Source organism: Aethalodelphis obliquidens, unplaced genomic scaffold (assembly GCF_003676395.1).
Source record: "Aethalodelphis obliquidens isolate GAN/ISIS:26980383/991018 unplaced genomic scaffold, ASM367639v1 scaffold18, whole genome shotgun sequence".
Lineage (NCBI taxonomy): Eukaryota > Metazoa > Chordata > Mammalia > Artiodactyla > Delphinidae > Aethalodelphis > Aethalodelphis obliquidens.
Window position 1 is genome coordinate 15,850,285 of NW_020837962.1, and position 20,085 is coordinate 15,870,369.

The 20,085-nt window shown below is 46.7% G+C and overlaps 1 protein-coding gene across 1 annotated transcript in view; it reads left to right on the plus strand.

Annotated features, from left to right (window-relative positions):
• Positions 1-2,995: 2,995 nt before the first annotated feature.
• The window catches only part of RIN2 (Ras and Rab interactor 2), a 176,166-nt gene continuing 159,076 nt past the window's right edge, over positions 2,996-20,085 (plus strand). Inside the window, exon 1 of the mRNA XM_027118080.1 lies at positions 2,996-3,102. The gene's annotated coding sequence lies outside the window, so the exon portion shown is untranslated. The remainder of the gene's footprint in view (positions 3,103-20,085) is intronic.

A 20,085-nucleotide genomic window follows, 5' to 3' on the forward strand; every position in this document is an offset into this window, starting at 1 on the left:
CTGGACAAGATGAAAACTCTAATTCGAAAAGATACCTGCACCCCAATGTTCATTGCAGCACTATTTACAATAGCCAAGACGTGGAAGCAACCTAAATGCCCATCAGCAGATGAATGGATAAAGACGTGGTACATATATACAATGGAATATGACTCAGTATAAAAAACAATGAAACAATGTCATTTGCAGCAATGTGGATGGACCTGGAGATTATAATACCAAGTGAAGTAAGTCAGATAGAGAAAGACAAATATCATATGATATCCTTATATGTGAAATCTAAAAAAAATAATAATAATACAAATGAAATTATTTACAAAACAGAAACAGACTCACAGACATAGAGAACAAACTTATGGTTGCCGGGGGGAGGGGTGGGGGAAGGATGGATTGGGAGTTTGGGATTGACATGTACACACTGCTATATTTAAAATAAAATGCCTTTCCATGAAAAAAGAAAATAATTTTTAAAAAAGAGAAGACTTTATAAGTGATGTAAATGGAGCTTGAAGCTTATTGGGATTATTTTTCAGTAGCCCTATCTACATGTGAAATAGGGGTTCCGAGGAAAATCTGAATTAAGGAGGAAAATGGGATTTAAATTATTATCAAAAAAAAAAAAAGGTGAGGATGATGATGACAGCGACTGATGTTGGTGATGGTGGGTGGCGGTTAACATTTATTGAGCATTTGCTGAGTAACCTGAAATGGGCCTGTGCTTTCCATGGTTATTTTACTTGACCCTTAGAACAACCCTTTGAGGCAGGTGCTATTACAATCACCCCACTTTACACAGAAGGAACCCAAGTAAGTAACAATTAAGTAACTTGTCTGAGAGATTCAACTGGGATTCAAGATCAAATATGTTGCCTCCAGGCCTTAGAGCTGAGTCTTAAGTACATGGAGAGGGCAGGGAGGCTATTCCAGGCCAGAAAATGTGAACCCAGGGCATGATGGAGGGGGTGTGTGTGCCTGTGCTAGGGAGGGTACCAGGGGAGGTGCTGGCAAGGAGGTCAGCGTCCAGTTACACAGCCTGGCAGAGCAGTGAGACTATGAAATACTGATGAAAGAGTTTAAAAAAAAAGGATGAGTTCATCCTTTTATACTGTTGTAGGAACCCTGATAAGACATCCTGAGAATGGAATAAGCAATGTGCAGGACGACACAAACATTTATTTAGAAAAGAAACACGTGTGTGTGTGTGTGTGTGTGTGAGAAAGAGAGAGAGAGAGAGAGAGAGAGTAAATGTTTGCACAGAATTGATCTGGAAAGATATCCTTCCAAGTTCTGACAGTGTCCATGTGTGCCAGGGATGCAGGCTGCAGGCATTAGTGGTGACAGTCAAAGGAAACTTGAGCTTTTTTTAATTTAATTTTTATTTTATATTGGAGCACAGTTGATTTACAATGTTGTGTTAGTTTTAGGTGCACAGCAAAGTGAATCAGTTATACATATACATGTATCTATTCTTTTTCAGATTCTTTTCCCTTATAGGTTATTACGGAATATTGAGTAGAGTTCCCTGTGCTATACAGTAGGTCCTTGTTGATTATCTGTTTTGTATGTGGTAGTGTGTGTATGTTAATCCCAAACTCCTAATTTTTCCCTCCCCCACTTTGGTAACCACAAGTTTGTTTTCAAAGTCTGTGAGTCTGTTTTGTAAATAAGTTCATTTGTATCATAGTTTAGATTCCACAAATAAGTGAAGTCATATCATATTTGTCTTCTCTGTCTGACTTACTTCACTTGGTATGATAATCTCTAGGTCCTTCCATGTTGCTGCAAGTGGCATGATTTCATTCTTGTTTATGACTTGAGTGATGTTCCATTGTAGTTATGTACCACATCTTCTTTATCCATTCCTCTGTCAGTGGACATTTAGATTGCTAAAGGAAACTTGAGCATCGATCTAGCATTTATGTTTTGTTTTCTGTTTGTTTGTAAGCAAGATGACTGCATTCATGCACTTAGGTAATTCTGAAAAGGTGAGGGTGTTGTTAGGAGAAAAGAAAAAGAAATGGAATCATTTGGGAATTTCATATTCTGTACCATCTCCAAGCCCTAGACTTGAAGATTTCAGGACTGTTCACATTGTTGGAGCTGAGGTCATGCAAGGGCTAAAGGAACAAACTGTCACTGAATTCATGGGGAAGACAGCATCCTTGCTGATTAGTTCCTTTTTTAACGTGGAAGACTATTTGGAGTTTTAGAAATCTGAGCATTGGCATAGGGGTGTAGAGAACGTTCTGGTAAAGCAAGTCCCTTCTTGCGTTACCTGGCCCAGAGGTGGGAATAGGGATCAAAATAGGAAGAAAAGACCCTTTTTTTTTTTTTTTCTTTTTTTGCGGTACGCGGGCCTCTCACTGCTGTGGCCTCTCCCGCTGCGGAGCACAGGCTCCGGACGCACAGGCTCAGCGGCCATGGCTCGCGGGCCCAGCCGCTCCGCGGCATGTGGGATCTTCCCGGACCGGGGCACGAACCCGTGTCCCCTGCATCGGCAGGCGGACTCTCAACCACTGCGCCACCAGGGAAGCCCAAAGCATGCTATTCTTGATGAAGGAAAGGCTGGCTTCTAAATTTCCCAGATATGAGAACCAGGAGAAAAGACATGGAACCTTGGAAAGTGAAGATAAAAAATTTTTTTAATTAAAAAAATTTTTTTAATTGGGAGAAGAAACTTCACAGCCACCAATGTGTTAGCAAAGGGGAGAACGATTGTTAGCATTTGACTAAAGGCCTCCGAGGACAGTCAAATATAAATATTTATTGAGTAACCCAGCCCAAGGCATGGAGCTTAATAATAAGGAACTTGGACGTCGTGGGTTTTGGTATCGACAGGTCCTGGAACCGACCCCACGTAGACACCAAGGATGACTGTGCCCTCACCTCTCAGTACCCCCTCCCAGCCAGGTGAAGGGCAAGTCCCCGTGTGGTTTTCATGGCATTTAAAAAATGCGTACAAATGCTAAGTGGCCAATTCTGTGTGTTGTAGATGGATAAAGGACACGTGGACTTTTGAGCTTCCGCCGGAGAAGATAACAGTTCAAGCCCTCCAGGATGCTGGGCAGGTGGGGGCTGGAGTGAGAGATGCTGGCGTGAAGGGTAAGTGACGACTGAAGCCCAGTGCGCCGGGGCCTGGACTCTGGTTTCCAAGTTCCTCGGTGTGCAGGGATATGGTGTGCTCTGGCTTGGTGCGCTGCTGTGGATGTGACCTCTCTCTGACAGAGAGGATCAGGGAGGATGCTTACCTGTTTCCTGGTACCTAAGGGATTCTGTTATCATGCAGTGGCTGCAGGGCCCAACCGAGATGAGGACGGCTCAAGAGCCCCAGAGCGTAAACTGTAACCGTGCACCTTTATGGAGTGCCAACTGCGTGGCAGGCCCCGGCGCTTTAATGCATTAATTCATTTCGTTCTCATCTTAGAGCTGGGCCACCAGGGAGCGCAAGGAACCTGGTTGATTACTGAGAGCATATGGTCCTGATGGTGGCCCCATCCCAAGGGAAAAGCCTCTTCCTCTTCCTCATACATCCCCCGCTTGCCTTTCTCCCCATGCCCGCTTTTCATCTTTTTTTTTTTTTCATGGAATCATAGATCTCTGTATGAAAGGGACTTAGCACCAGAGGGACGTCAGCATAGGTCACCGTGGCGGATCATAGTTTCCCTAAATGGCCATCGTGGTATCGCTGCTCTTCCAGAACCTCGCCGGGTCCCCTCAAGCTGGGAGGTCTGCTTTCCCTCCTCTTGAGTCTGGGTGGGACTCGGCAACCACCTGCACAGGGAAGGCGGCAGAGGTGACACTGAGTGACCTCAAAGCGGAGATCAGCAAAGCGTACGGGGCTCCCAGCCGGCGCTCAACGCTCCGGGCAGGGCTGCCTGTGAGACCAGCTGGGCCCCGTGGAAAGGCCCCGAGTAGGGGTTCCAGCCGACAGCCCCTCCAGGGCCCCATTGACACGTGAGGGAGACTCCGATGGCGCCAGGCCCCAGCCTTGGAGCTGCCCCACCGCTGCCGAGTGGAGTGAGGACAAAGTGAACTGTCCCCCCGGAGCCCTGTCCCCACAGCAGATTCAGGAGAGGATAAACATCGTCACTGCTTGGTGCTCTCTCATTTAAACCCACCACGACACCGTTGAAGGTAGATGTCATTCATTACACAGATTTACAAATAAGAGGAAGGAGGCCGAGTCAGATGAAGTGACCCACCCAAGGCCACACGAGGAGCTGGGATTGGAACCCAGGGCTCCCTGATCCCCAGCTCGTGAGATCCCCCCCTACCCCAGGGCCCGTTCCTTCTGGACTGGGAGCTGGGGCCTTTGCTGCCCCTCAAACACAGCCCTCTCAGAGAAGGCGAACCATTTGGAATAGGAGGTCCAGAGAATACAGCTTTGGAGAACTAGCTTTACATAGTTGGCTCTGACTCTCTTTCCTTAATTTGAATCCTAGTTAAACCCTGGGATCCTGCCTTAAACATACAGTCCTCTCGGGAAGCTGCCTGCTTTCCCTCCCAGAGCTTAGATTCGTGGTATCTGCTCGTGTTACATGAGATTCAGATCATGTGAAGTAATAATCATGTTTCTGTGTCATCCCTGTTTGACTTCAGGCTCCGTGAGGCCAGAGCCTGGCCTGTGTCTCCTATTCAGTTTTTAGCACAGACTCTAACCTGTAGTAGACAGTGAATAAATGCAAGTTAAATAAATACCAAAGAGCCCTTAAGTGTGAATTTTCTCCAGAAGGATGATGGTAGCATATAAGGAAGTGCAAAATTCCAGGTATAAATACTGAAGTCTTATCTTGGTGCTAAAGGTTTGTCTTTTGAGGTCAAGGTTTCTTTGTCATTTCCTCTGTTTCTCCTGTTAGATAAAACATCTTCGGGTTTCACTTTATAAACAAAGAACTTCCACAAAAGGCAACAGTAATCTAAACAATAACAGGAACTGGCAGAGCTCTGAGACAATATTTCTCGGGTTGTTATTCAAGTGGAAGATATTTTCAGATGTGCAGCATTGGAGAATTGACTTTGGTATGAATGTTGAAATGTGACATGTAACGTCCACACTCATCGCGGTCGACCTTTGCTCATAGTATCGGTGGCCTTGTGTCTTTCAACTTGAATTTAGTTCCGTGTCTGCGTGGCATTGCAGCTGCTCCAGAACTGGGGACAGCTCTTCTCTCTACGTTGTCCAGTGTCCAACACTGGATCCTATGCTCAGTAGGTGGAAGATCTGCAGGACCAGAATATGAGGCTATTTGTTTCTTTTATTTTGGCCTCTGGGATCCTAGTTCCTAGTTCCTAGTTCCTAGTTCCATGGCCAGGGATCAAACCCTGGCCATGACAGTGAAAGCACCGAGTCCCAACCACTGGGCCGCCAGGGAAGCCCCGAGGATTTTGTTTTTTAAGAAGGAGAAATGAATGCATGCAAAATGTTAGGCAAGTTTAAATCCCATCTTTTTTTAGTGCCTAATCTATCTGTCAGCTTTTGCCGTCTAACAAACCCCCAAAACTTAGTAGCTTCAAATAATCGTCATGGATTTAGTTCACGATTCTGCAGGTGGGAAGTTCAGGCCACCTGGGTCAGCTGGTCTAGCTGGGTTTTCTGGGCTAACTGGTTGGCTGGGAGCTGACAGGTGGAGGAAGCCTCGGCCCAGGTGACCCACCTCTGCTCTGCTCCCCTCCCCCCAGCAGGACTCCAAGAGGACGCACGTGCATGGCTTCTTGAGGCTGGGGCTCGAGAGGGACACAGGGCTACTTCTGCCGCTTTCTATTGGCCAGAGCAAGTCACAGGACACTTGAGATCCGAGACATGAGCAGTAGGCTCCAGCCCTTGGTGGCAGGGTTTGCAAAGCCTGCAAGGGGCAGGCTCGCAGAGAGGGTGGAGGACTGTGGCCACCGCGGAAACGCACACACCCAGTGAGATGCGGCATTGCGCGGGGGACACTGGCAGCGCTACAGTGCAGGTGGTGGAAATGAAACTCCTTATGTGCTTTATAACTTATGAGAAAATGGGACTGGATTGAGAGGAGAGGCTAGCAGGAGAGGCTGAGATGGACACAGAAGAGAAGAGCCCTGGGTGCCACACCTCCCCCCAGTTCTCCAGCTCCCAAGTCTGGAAAAGGGGGTGTTGAGACAGGTCGGGGGGAGGGGAGATAGAGGCAGAGCACAGGGTGGATAGTTGGTCGCAAAGAGGGTTTCTTTTCCTTTGCTGCAGTTTTCTCTCCCTCTGTCTGCTGGGGGTGGCAGCAGATCACAGGTGAAGAGTAAGGAGCCGCCTTCACGTCTGAGTTAGCAGAAGGCGCCCTGCGTGGAATCCGACAACCCGGGGGGCAGCCTCAGTGCCGCCTGCTTCCGGCCCCTGAGGCTTCAAGTGCATCTGTTTGTCTGATGGGTTTGTTTGCTGGAGGGGAGGGGAAGGGTCGAATCGTCCGTCTGCTGCATCCCTTTTGCCATGGCATTTCAGGGAGGCTTCACCTTGCACCGCCGGGCCCCAGCCTCCTGACATCTGTTTTGCATCTCTTTGTCACAGTGGCCCTAGAAGGCTGAGACTGAGTTATCATCGCTTTACAGATGGGGAAACCGAGTGCTGAGAGGTTCAGCAACTTGCCTGGATCACACAGGTGGGCGGTGGCCAGAGCAGGGTTCGAAGCTGGGCTATGCTTTGGGTTCCACGGTACATGGCCTGCAGGTCAGACAGAAATGGCTGCCCAGCCAGGTGTAATCAGGACAGCGGGGTGTCATCCCTTCCCCTCCCCGGCCGCTGCTTGGAAGGAGGTCTGAGGTCTGAGGACTGTGCTTAGGAAGGTGTCACCCTAGAGAATTCAGCAGCAGCAAGAAGCAGGGAAACCCCGCCCTCCCCCAGGTCATCAGGAGCCCTGGGTAATCAGGGTGGGGAATTTCCAGCCTCCTCCCCTGGCAGAGTCCTGAGCCCCCACCCCACCCCCGAGGCCGGGTCTGAGCACCCTGTTTCACAGCAGCCCTGGGAATGCTCTGGTGGGGGCTGGGCAAGCCTGGTCCTCTGCCCAAGTCCTCGGGCCGCTGCTGAGTCCATTTGAAATATTCCTCACTCGGTTTCTCCCAGTTCCTCTGGGAAGGGCTCGTGCGCCCCAGCCACGTGCTCCGAGGAGCGGGACCCCACTGGCATCTCCCCCCGGACGCCCCTCTTGTACCATCTCTGGTTCTCAGGCTTCCCCTGCTCTCCATGCACAAGAACGCCCTGAACCAAATATAGTCAATGGAGGATGCTCGTTTATGGCCCTGCTCGTGGTTTAGTTAAAGGCAGTGCTGCCATCAGCTGGCTGAGACTTTTAAAGTGGTTTCATGAGGATGGAATGTGTTCCTTTTTCTTCATTCTCTTTTTTTTCCTTTTTCTTTTCCTCAGTCCTACCCATTCTTTCCAATAGGCGGATGCAGCTTGGAAGCCCGACGGTAATAAGGAGAAGCAGGAATTGCTTGAAAATAGTAGCATTTATTAAAGGCTTTGCCACAAGCCAGGTCCTGTTCTAGGCACATTATGCTTTCTTTTCTCACAACAGCCCTGAGGGGCACTGGTTTTGTCCCCATTTTACAGATGAGGAAACTGAGGTACAGAGAGGTGAAGTCACCTGTGTGTCATGATGCCTGGCACATTCAGGTGCTTGATATTATTTGTAAAATGAGCCATGTCTTAGTTTGAGTCGAAAATTCAGGTGCAAGGGTTTCTATGGGCAGTTTCTATGGGCAGTACAGAAGGGCATAAGGGGGTGCAGCTGGGGCAAGGAAGGGGGAGAGGCCATTCAGGGTGGGGCCTGAGCAGGTGACTGCTGTGGGTGACCGGGGCTCAGTCCCACTGGGGACCTGTGAGAGACCATGTAGGGGGCATCTGGGAATTGTCTCACCAAGGGACATGGAAGCTGGGGTGTTCCTAGCGAAATCGTGGGGACCTTTTGAAGCAATTGTGAATTTCATAATTATATCCTATAAGTTGCCCCCATTTGTCCAGGGAAGGAAGGAAGGAGAACCTATTGTGCAGGATTCCCCTGGCTTGCTGAACTTCCCCTTGGTTCTCTGCATCTCAACTCTTCCTGTGCAACAAACTGCCCCCAGATGCAGTGGAAAAACTAATAATAAGCGTCTGTGTAGCTCCTGCAGTGAAGGTTGGCTGGGGCTTGGCTGATCTGGGTTGGGCTCAGCTGGGCAGCTCTGCTGACCTTGGTTGGGCCAACACACATTGGAGGGCAGGAGGAGTGGCTGATCCAGGCGGGGTTCAGCTGGGTGTCCGTTTCCGGCCTGGGTCCAGCTAGGCTTGGCCTCTCGCTGAGGTCTGGCCTCAAGCCTCCTCCACCCGAGTGCATTCTAAGTCCAGCCATACAGACAGCGGCAGCCCAGGGCAGCTCTTCTCATGACCAGGGGAGAGGCAGGGGGTGCAGGTGGAGACCCAGAGGCCTCTGCACTGCTGCTTCTATGTTATCGTATTGATAACGCAAGTCACACAGTCAAGCCCAAGTCAAGAGGCCGAGCGGTGAACTCTGCCTGTCCTGGGGGTTGTCTCCTGTTGGCCTTGGTCAGGACCCAGAAAGCCCACTGCTTCTGCCTAACTGGGCAAATACAAGGTGAAATTTAAAGGCCTTTACCAATGGCAGTTTTGGTTATAACTCCGGGCAAAGCCTCAAACCTTTAATGATAGTCTGAGTTGTTATTAATGGGAGATGACGTGGTTATTAAAAGCTACACGGCCTCAGGTTGCAGAAACTTCTGGTAGCTCAGACCTTCGCCGGGGATTGCTGCCCCACCTGGTCCCGCGGCTTTGCTCCTCGTGGACTTGGGAGGTGTCTGGGGTTGTTTGGCTCCCTCAGTGACAACCCACTGCCTCCCCACAGCTGCCTAAAATGGTTTGACTTGGCATCAGTGCGTACTGGTTGCTCAAGTGTGTCGGACTGAAATAAGAGCAGCCAGTGGGATGAATAAACTGTCAATTACATATATGCGTATGTTGTCCTCCGTTTTGGGAGAATGCTCTGAGTTCTGTGAAAATGTCATTTCTTTGCCTCGATCAATACCTTGGCTCTCCCGCCTGGCACAGATACAGTTGAGCTGGAGAGGCGGCCATGCTTCTATGTTGGTTGGAATTAGCAGCAATAGATTTACAGGACTTTTTCCCAGTGAGCATGGAAAAAACTTGCCACTTTATGCTTTTTGTGAGTTCTCAGTCATAAAGCATTCTGCTGAGGGTGGCTTGACTGTTGTGTTCTCGGCCCTGAACGTCTTTCCAAACACTTGTAAGTTATTCATACTGTGTTTGCATGTTGGCCAAGCAAGTAATAAGACCTTGCTGAATGACGGCACCGTATCTGGCCCGACAGAGCTTTCTAATTAACCGATCAGTGCAAAGCACGAGCCTTACGAATGCTGCTAAAATGCCTGTGGACTCAGTGGCTTGTCTCCATCTTCGTGAATGCATAGGGATAAGGCAGAAAGTACCAGATGTGTGAGCCAATTCACGTGTCACTTCTGGGTGGGAAGGATGGTGGGGGAGTGGAGAGGTGAGACGAGAAACGGAAGCAGGTGTGTTCACAAGCATGTGACCACTGTGGGCAGCTGGGTCAGGCCTGCCGGGGAGCTCTGGGAGATGGCAGTGACCTCACCTCAGAGTTACTTAACCCAGGGAGTGAGGACCCTGGGGCATTATCCACCAACCCCATCCATCATTGGTGAGGACCATTCCAAGGGGCAATAGCTCTTTGGTCTTCCAGCCCACCTAGGCGTACCCCTGCCCACCTAGGCGTACCCCTGCCATCAGTGTTCAGATCAAAGAGAGCTGTGGGTATCAGAGGATGGTTATTTTGGAGGAGCTAGGTGATTTGTGATATTTTTAAAGAAAAGTAACATTGACCTTTCTTAAAGTCGAAAAAATGGCATGTATGGGAGGGTGGTGCTGAGGGGGCATGGGTGAGGCACCCTTAGCATCTGCTATGGGGTGTGCCAGACAGTTTGAGGAATGGAAGGAGGGAATGCATAGCTTTTAAATCTGAGCACAGCGGAAACTGAATCCCTCTGAGGCCTCTGGACGGAATGGGGAAAGGAGAACATTTTTTTTGGCGTGGCTATTTAATTTATTTCTGTTTTGTCATAGCCATACAATGAAACATTATACAACCACTAAAAAAGGTAGAAGAACTACTGTGATGATATGCAACTGTCTTCAAGTTACAGTTTTGAGTAGAGAAAAAGCACAATACAGAACGATCTTTAGAACAGGTTCCTAATTATAGAAATAGCTTTATTGGGATCTAATTTACATATCATAAAATTCATCTCTTTTAAGTGTACAGGTATGAGTGCTTTAGTAAACTTTTACAGTTTTCTAGAACTTTCTTGCAAATGGAATCATACACTGTGTGGTCTTTTGTGTCTGGCTGCTTTCACTCGGTCGTCCGAGTCTGTAGCATGTCAATAGTTTGTTTCCTTTTTACCGTGGAAAAGTATTTCATAGATTGGATATATCACTTTTTGTTTATCCATTCCACAGTGGATAGACATTTGGATTGATTTTAGTTTTATTATTATGAATGATGCTACTACGAACATCCACATACAAGTCTTTATATGGACATGGATTTTTATTTCTCTTGAGTAGGTGCTTAGGAGTGAAATTTCTCGGTCGTGTGGTGAGTGTTTGTTTAGTTCTTTAAGACACTGCCAAACTGTATTCCAAAGAGGCTGCTCCCTTTTACTGCATTCCCACCAACAATGGGAGCCTGATTTCTTCCTGTCCTCACGAACAGTTGGTGTGGTCAGTTTTTTTTGATGCTCGCCACTCTGATAGAAGTATAGTCGCATCTTATCGTGAGTTTAGCATTTCCTGGTGACTAAGAATGTTGAGTATCTTTTCATGGGCTTATTTGCTAGTGGGTTATCTTCCTTGGTGAAGCGTCTGTTCAGATCTTTTCTTATGTTTGTGTTGGGTTCTTTATCTTCTTATTCACTAGTAAGAGTTCCGGACTATTGCCATTTTTTCTATAAGTCTGAAATTATTTCCAAATAAAAAGTTAAAAAAAAAGTCTAACCCCCCACCACCCTCCCCGTGCCCCTTCAGGATGGTACACCCAGGAATTGTTTCAGCGTGGACATGCTCGCTAAAATAATTCAAGGGAAGGGAGAGATCAGACTAGGGATCTTTGTCCAGAAGGAGTCATTGTCTGGTAACGACACAATGGCTCTTTACTAAATCGAGACATACTTCCTTGACCACTTTTTCACTGTGAGTGGGAAATCAGTGATTGAAGCGTGTCCAGATGTTGGATAAAGGAATGCATGATAGAGCTTATTAATATCTCCCTTCCTCTCCTTACTGTGGAAGTTACTCAGCCTCCTTAGCCTTCCCCTTCACGTGTGGTCAGGAGGCGCCTGGCGGGCAGGTCACACGGTGGGTCTGGAGGGGTGGGCAGGGCTGCGCGGTCCCCGTTCTGGCAACGAGAGAACAGACACACCTGTGTGCAGTAGGCCCCCCCACCGAATCCCCTCCTTCTCCTGTAACTTCTCACATCATGAACGTGAACCAAATCCACGCCTGTAGCTAGATGTACTGAATTCAAACAGGACTTAATGGGCTGATTTAGTCAACAGCAGAGGAAATAAGGATGATGAGGTGGAGAAGGAAGACCTTCCAACCCACTTGCCATCTCCCTGACGCCGGCCACATCGGCCTGTACTTAGCGGCTTTCAATTTTCCAAATATTTAGCGAGTATCAACTGTTCATTGTTTCATTCATTCACTAAGTCTTTATGAACTCCTAACATGCCACTCCAAACTCAGCCACTGTTTGAGGCTGGGGGTAGGGATGGGAGGGGGGATTAGTAGTGAAGCAAAGGGGCAAAGTGCTTTCCCTCAAGAGGCTTCCATTCTCTTGGAAGGAAGAAATAGATGGATGGAAGTGGGAGAAACAGACAATAAATAATTAAGCAAATAAATACACCATAGATATCAGGTTATAATAAGCATTACAAAATGAGATACAACACAATAAGGAGGTTGAGACAGATGGGTTCATAAAAATTCTGGAAGGATGTATTCCAGAGGATTAACAAATAGACCTGTAGTTTTAAAAAATTTACGTTAGTAATTTGTTTTCTAATTTTTCTATAACAAACTTGTATTGCTCTTTTTGGTAAAAAAAGTTATTCCAAATTTGCCAAAAACATTAGATTTTAAGTCCATATGATTCATTGTGTCAGTGGTATCATAATTTTATAACCAAAAATATTGAAAAAAATCAACTGGAAAATAATACATAGTCTTTATTGTCTGCAGTGTGGTTTCTGCATGTTTTAGGAATTTTGATATGTGGAAATAGAAGATCAGTAAATTATGGAAAACCAGACATGTTTATGAAATGCCTTTCTGATGGGTAACTTGGAATGATGAATGGTCTCTTCAAGTCTTGGTCAATTACAAATGTTTCTAAGTTGGCCAGAATAGAAAATAGTAGCATTAAATGCAAGATGCGGAGACCAACCATTTGAGCCCCAAATGCTGCTTCTAATATTGTTTTGTTTTCACTGGCAAAGGGAACTGCAAATGTGTGTCCAGGAGTTCACACAGCAGAACATACAGTCATTGGGTTAGCTTGGCCCAGGAAGACTCCCAGACTTGTAAAGTCAGACAAAAATAAAACATTTTAAGGCCCCACCCAGACTCTTTGCCTGGGGCTCAGTTCCCAGGAACATGCATACATGTATGATTACGTTGCCCCTCCCTCCTTCCCTCCTTCCCTCCTTCTCTCTTTCTCTCTTTCTCTCTCCCCTCCTCCGTGCTTCCATATGACTAAGTCTACCTTTTCATTGACTGGTGCTGCTTTCCAAAAAAGGTGACACTTTGCCTCCTAAAGTCACCACTGCTTATAACAACCGCTCACGACAACTCATGTGGTCACACAACACTCCCACCCAAGACATCCGCCCAAAACCTTCCCACGCTATACAGTCAAGTCATTCCGTTTCTGGTCTAGGCTGACATTAAAATCCACTTGGGAATACATCAGATCCCATCCAAATAGTAACTTCATTGGATGGTTTGCAAGCTTGGTCATGTTTTCTTATAACTGATTCAAATTCATAGTTATCCATGTACGCACTGAAAAAGAAACTCAAAATCTGTGTCCAAGTGAATTATTATTATTATTATTATTTTGGTTGTGTTCGGTCTTCATTGCTGCACGCAGGCTTTCTCTAGTTGCGGTGAGTGGGGGCTACTCTTCGTTGCGGTGCGCCGACTTCTCATTGCGGGGCTTCTCTTGTTGTGGAGCGTGGACTCTAGGCACACAGGCTTCAGTAGTTGTGGCACGTGGGCTAAGTAGTTGTGGCTCACGGGCTCTAGAGCACAGGTTCAGTAGTTGTGGTGCACGGGCTTAGTTACTCCACGGCATGTGGGATCTTCCCAGACCAGGGCTCAAACCCGTGTCCCCTGAACTGGCAGGTGGATTCTTAACCACTGCACCACCAGGGAAGTCCCCACGTGGATTCTTAATTGGCTCTTACTTTAAGTCGGAGTTCCGTGGCTCTACTCACTGTTTCCAGTGGTTTCCGTTGTTCCAGAGCGATTGATCCCAGTAGCTTTGAGGTTTCTTTTTTGTTTATTTATTTTTTACTTCCTTGTTGATTGGATTCTAAGGAGCCCAACTGTCACTCCTTTGTTTTACGTTCCTAGATCACTCATTATTGAGAAATTAAATGATGCTACTTGAGAGAAGGCTTATAATGAGGCAAGAATTCTAGCTACAAAGATAAAGTACACTTTGAGCAAAAGTTAACTTTTTTTTTTTTTTTTTTTTTTGCGGTACACGGGCCTCTCACTGTTGTGGCCTCTCCCGTTGCGGAGCACAGGCTCCGGGACGCGCAGGCTCAGCGGCCATGGCCCACGGGCCCAGCCGCTCCGCGGCATGTGGGATCTTCCCGGACCGGGACACAAACCCGTGTCCCCTGCATCGGCAGGCGGATTCTCAACCACTGCGCCACCAGGGGAGCCCAAAAGTTAACATTTTAAAGTTTGATAGTATTCAACAAAAGTTAACGCAGGTATATAAAGGAGTATTTGACATTGAGTGAAAAATAATGTATTGGTTCCTTTTTTCTTATAACAAATTCTAGCTTCACTAAAAAGAATGCATTTGTTTTTATATAACTGCATTTTGCATCGTACTAGTTCAGTGTTGCCATAACTAGGTTTTATTAGGCTTTGTTTTGAAATTTTGCCTTTTTTTTTTCTTCCTTGGACTTTAAAAAGCGTGTCACAGTGACATGCTCAGTGTGGCATTTGCTGATGTGTAAGAGTGCCTGTGGTTTTAATTTTTGGTTGTTTTTTCTCCCTCGACCTTTTCTTTTAGTTAATGGGAATCACATTGCGTTTTCCACTCCTGAGCACTGATTATTGCCATCCACTTCCTCTGGAGCTATTTCCTCTACGGTCGGTATCAGCTCCAACAACCGTGCCTTTAGGAGGAAGATGAAAACTGCTGTAGTGTCTTCCTTCGGGGAAGGAATAAGGCCTCAGTTTGGGGGTGTGTATGGCTTGTCACACTCCCTGGATTCATCTTTATAATATAACACACAGGCGATAGGATACTAAGAAAGACAGAGATCTCATCTGGTTATGAAGCTTCTCAGGCACACTTCTGCCCTCAGGAAACAGACATCAGAGTTGATCGGAACCTCTTGCCTGTGGCACGTGCCTAATGTTTGGGGATGGGCTGAATCTTAATATACTGATGCGATTTTGAAAAACTTGGAACAGGTTTATTTATCTCCAACATGTTTTCACCTAATCTACTTGAGTCTAATTTCAGAAATTTTCAAGCCAAAGGATTTTTCTGTATAGGCCAGACTTAGAAAGACATTCCCAAGGTCACACCTTAATCATATCAATAACTGTTAATCAATAACCTTAATCATATCAATAACTGTTGCTAGGTTTCAGCTTCCATTTAGTTGCTAGGTTTCAGCTTCCATTCCATCATTGATTGACAGCTTGTGACCCCCTGTCCCCAGGTGTCGTCGCCATCTTCCCTCCATTTGGTATCACCTGACCTAAGGGTGCTGTGGCTGTGGTCTCTGTGATCGGGAGAACTCTTTAATTTTCCTATTCAGAGTGAAGCCCCTTCCAGTTTGAGGAACTAGAGCAGCTGAAGGGCAGGGACCAGTGGTTAACCAGTTAGATAAACTGACCAAGATGTCAGGAGATCACGTTTTGGTCTGAGCCGGGGGTGGCTTTGGGGAACTGTGTGTGCCGCCCTCGGCCTCAGTTTCTTTGAGTCTGTTAGCTTGTAGGGGGCAGAAAGGCCAACCCCGAACAGTGTAGCCAAGTGAGCACCGGGCACGGTGGCCCTGCAGTCAGAATGGGGTCACACAAACAAAAAGCCTGACCAAACATTAGGTGGACATACAGGGAGTGTAAGCCCTTAACCTTCACAGTAAAAAGGATCGCCAGCTCTGTTTCCCGAGACAGCGGAACATTCGTCTGGAGGTTCTGCTGTTGCCTGTCCTGTTGGTCCTCTGGAGCTCAGGGGCACACAGAGCACAGTAGCCCTCCTGATCAGTTACGAGTTAAGGGTTGGCGCGCGGGTGAGACGACCCCGAGGGCCACGCTCTACCCCGGCGCCGGCGCTGGCCAGCTGTGAGGACTCGGGGAGGTAACTCAGCCTTCGGACCTCACCTTCTTCCCTGGTGGAATCAGAGTAGGGCCTCTCTACCTGAAGGCCGGGAGTGCTGATGGAAGAGGACGCTGGGGACCCCACTGGGAAGTAGCACCACAGCTGTTACCAGTGTCTGCAGCGTCCAGGAGAGAGGCAGCAGCCCCTACCCACCATCCACACGCTCAGTGAGCTCTCAGCTCCCTGGGGCTGACAGCTCTCAGCTGTGACTTGCGGCAGGTCCAGAAGCCCTGCCTGTTGCTCACATCATGGATCACTAGCTAGCCTGAGCGCTGGCCAGAAAGCGATGCAGGCACAGACACTAAGTCTTTCTCTGTCTATCTTACTTCCCTCAGGATGATAATCTCTAGGTACATCCATGTCGCTGCAATGGCGTTATTTCATTCTTTTTAATGGCTGAGTAATATTCCATTGTATATTTGTAGCTCATCTTCTTTATCCACTCATCTGTCAATGGACATTTAGGTTGCTTCCATGTCCTGGCTGTTGTAAATAGTGCTGCTATGAACATTGAGGTGCAGGTATCTTTTCGAATTAGAGCTTTCTCCAGATATATGCCCAGTAGTGGGATTGCTGGATCACATGGTAGCTCTATTTTTACTTTTTTTTTTTTTTTGTGGTACGTGGGCCTCTCACTGTTGTGGCCTCTCCCGTTGCAGAGCACAGGTTCCGGATGCGCAGGCTCAGCGGCCATGGCTCACGGACCCAGCTGCTCTGCGGCATGTGGGATCTTCCCAGACCGGGGCACGAACCCGTGTCCCCTGCATCGGCAGGCGGACTCTCAACCACTGCGCCACCAGGGAAGCCCCTATTTTTACATTTTTAAGGAACCTCCATACCATTCTCCATAGTGGCTGCACCAACTTATTGTACCTTCCCACCAACAGTGTAGGCGGGAGTGTTCAGCTGTAATTATCGTGTCACTCCTGGTTGGTACGGTAAGGAACAGCAGTTGGTGTCAATGTGATTCCAGTAATGTTTGTTCTCTTTAGTCTTTTCTTTATGTCCTATTTTAGTCACTTCACAGGACTTAATTTCGGGAACTTAACTGGATGTGGTGTGAGCTGGTCCCAGCACATCGCTGCAGGTGATGCTGTCCTCTGATCTAGCGGAGCCCTCTGGCTTTACCTCAGATTTCATTGGTGGCATCCATTAGCCATCCCGCCTATGCTAACGCTGTCTCTCCAACCCCTGGCCATGTGCCCAAGCTCCAAACTCATACCCAGCTCTGTCGGTCATCTCCACTTTGGTGACCCACGGTCTCTTCACATTCCACTGCTCTAAAGTTCACCTGTTTTTGTTTCTCCCACACACCTGCCATTTTTCTGGATGCCATAATTTGGTGAATTCTACCACCGTCTACCCAAGTTTCCTACAGCTGAAACCTGAAACTTCTCTGGGAATCCCTATCCTCTACCCACCTCCCACATGTATCAAGTCCTGACCCTCTTAAATATTTCTCACCTATATATGCCTCACGCTTAATATGCATGGATCATCCTCCCACCCCCTCCACTTGGTTGGCCCCCCAAAATGTCCATCTGCTGCTCAGAGGTATCCATTGGTGTCTTGTCATCACCCATAGGGTCAAATCTACATTTGTTTGCTTGGCCTACAAGGTGATCTGTTCTGTGCAACCCCAGTTCCCCTTCCACAGAACCCTTGGGGCTCTAGCAATACTGAGAAAGATTGGATTCATGGTCTTCCCAAAGCACTTGCTCACCCCTCGCCTCTGAATGGCATTTCTCACCCTCTTCTCTCTGCCTGGAATCCCTTCCACTGCCTACTCATCCTTCCAGGCTCAACTCCGATGCTGCCTTCTTTGTAAAGCAATCCTGGTCTTTCTCAGAAGAACTTACACTTTCTATCTTCTGTTGCCATTGTGCTGGTCACAAATCTCAGGGTTTTTTTTTTTAACATCTTTATTGGAGTATAATTGCTTTACAATGGTGTGTTAGTTTCTGCTGTATAACAAAGTGAATCAGCTATACATATACATACATCCCCATATCTCCTCCCTCTGGTGTCTCCCTCCCACCCTCCCTATCCCATCCCTCTAGGTGGTCACAAAGCACTGAGCTGATCTCCCTGTGCTATGCGGCTGCTTCCCAGTAGCTATCTATTTTACATTTGGTAGTGTATATATGTCCATGCCACTCTCTCACTTCATCCCAGACAAATCTCAGTTTTAACAGTGATCTTGCTGTACATGTCTGGGTGCAGAGGGTAGCTTTTTTTTTTGGCCACTCTATGTGTGGCTTGCAGGATCTTAGTTCCCTGACCAGGGATTGAACCTGGACCCATGGCAGTAAAAACGCCAGGTCCTAACCACTGGACCGCCAGGGAATTTCCAAGGGTAGCTTTTTAATATGTCTGTTATCTCATGCTGACAGCCTGGTGCCTTGTAGATGCTCCACCATGTGTGTTAAATAGAAGAATGGTTGAATGAATCATCGGCCAAGATACACCCATCCTCGGTGCATGGGTTGGGAAAGAGAGAACTGGCAAGGTGGATGCAAGGTTAGAGCAGGCTCATTCCTCTTCTGCAAGTTTATGGAGGATGTTTTCAGACTACTCATGAATATGGTCTCCAGAACCTTTAGGCCCATGGAGTTTATTCTAGTCTGTGTTCCATCCTTTAAGATGGACCCACGTGTATTTTATTTCAAGGTGGCTCAGAGGTCTGAGCTTCCTGGGACATTTGCAGACTAGAAATAGTGCAGCACATGTCCGGGGCCAGTCGACCGGTTCTCCAAGACTGAGGTGGTGGTGTGGAAACCGCCTAGATTTGACTAGTGGCAGCTCTGGTGGGATAGCAGCACTATTTTTTTCCTCTTGGGCTTCCTGTGTTTTCTCAGAGCTTACAGATGAGTTTCTTATCATGAATCCAAAGAATGGCAAGAATTTTCAGGGGCTGGATCAATGGAATAGATGGAAGAGCCCATATTAGTACGAAGAGACACGGGTAATAAGGAAATTTAAAAGCCAAGAATAGATTCTAAACTAATGTCCTGATTTGATCTATGAAGCTGTCTTGCTCGGGGCCATCCTTCCATGACCCTCTCTAAGTACCTTTATTGTAGCAGTTACTGTGCCCACTGATCAACACTAATGAGAGAGACACATACACACAATTATAAATCCTGGATGCTAAAATACCACGTACATCTATTTGGATGAGAAGAATGAAGTTTTAATTATTGATGGTCACTATTGCTCATGCTAATATATGCATTCTTATGGCTACATAATTTTGACATAATTTAACTTGAAAGTACTTTGTGTGCATTTAGTGTATTCTTTCTTCACAATGTACTTTGTAAAAGGAAGTGGCTGTTTGCCCAGATACTTCTTAGCTTGGCCTAGGAACTTAGTAAACCGTGCTTTAAAATTAAAAAAAAAAATTCTAGTGATTGATAATAATCATTAGAATAGCTAACATATATTAAAGATGTACTATATTCCAGGTTGTACTAAGAAGTCCTTTTCCATAGGTTATTTCATTGAATACCCACTTTACTGATGAGGAAACTAAGGCATAAGGAGACTAAGTCACTGCTCAAAGCCTCCCACTTAGTGAGTCCCTGGGAGGGGGGAACCCTTCCCTGTTTAAATAGTCACAGACGCATAGCAAGGAGATGTTGCTGATTGTTGGAGTTTCTTATCTTAAAATCAAAGCTGACTGATAATGAACATGGTAAGGAAGCAAAAGGTAGTGAAAATGTTCATGCTGTGAAATCTGGACACTGAGTTAAGTTGGATTTCCCCCCTGCATAACTGTTTGACCTCTGAGCAAAAGCGAGTGGATGGTAAGCGAATGAACCTGCTTTGTTCCCTTCCCTCCTAGCGGCTGGGTGAGCACTGACTGAGTTAGTAATTGTATAAACATGCTTTGAAAGCTGGACCTGAGCAGGGTCCTGCTTTAGGGGCCTGAACTAGGCTCCTTCCAGGTGACTCTTTCGGGATGAAACCTAGGGTAGAGAACGAAGCATCTAAGACTGTTTCCTATCACCACTTATCCAAAGGGATTATGTCTCCCTTTGGTTGAACATGAGATGATTTTAGATGGACCAAAGATAAATCTTCTTTGAGCTTAGGAATTTGTTTTAAGATTATTTAAAATACATGTAACTAGTGCATCAAATTGTGATACCACCATGATTATTATTTAGGATGAGTTTAGATATATTTGGTTTTAAGTGAATTAAGCCATTTGTCAGTTTAACCTTGATGTACTCCTTATCCTAATTTAACTTTTTAAAAAACATCCTGAACAGAACAGTCATGGGAAGAAACTTGGGGCCTGCTCCTGTGTGATAGTGATTTATCAACTACGGGCTCTGGGCGTGTGGACGTTTAACAGCTGTTTTGTCATCCTGTTACACACAATTTTCCATCTTGCTTAAAAGGT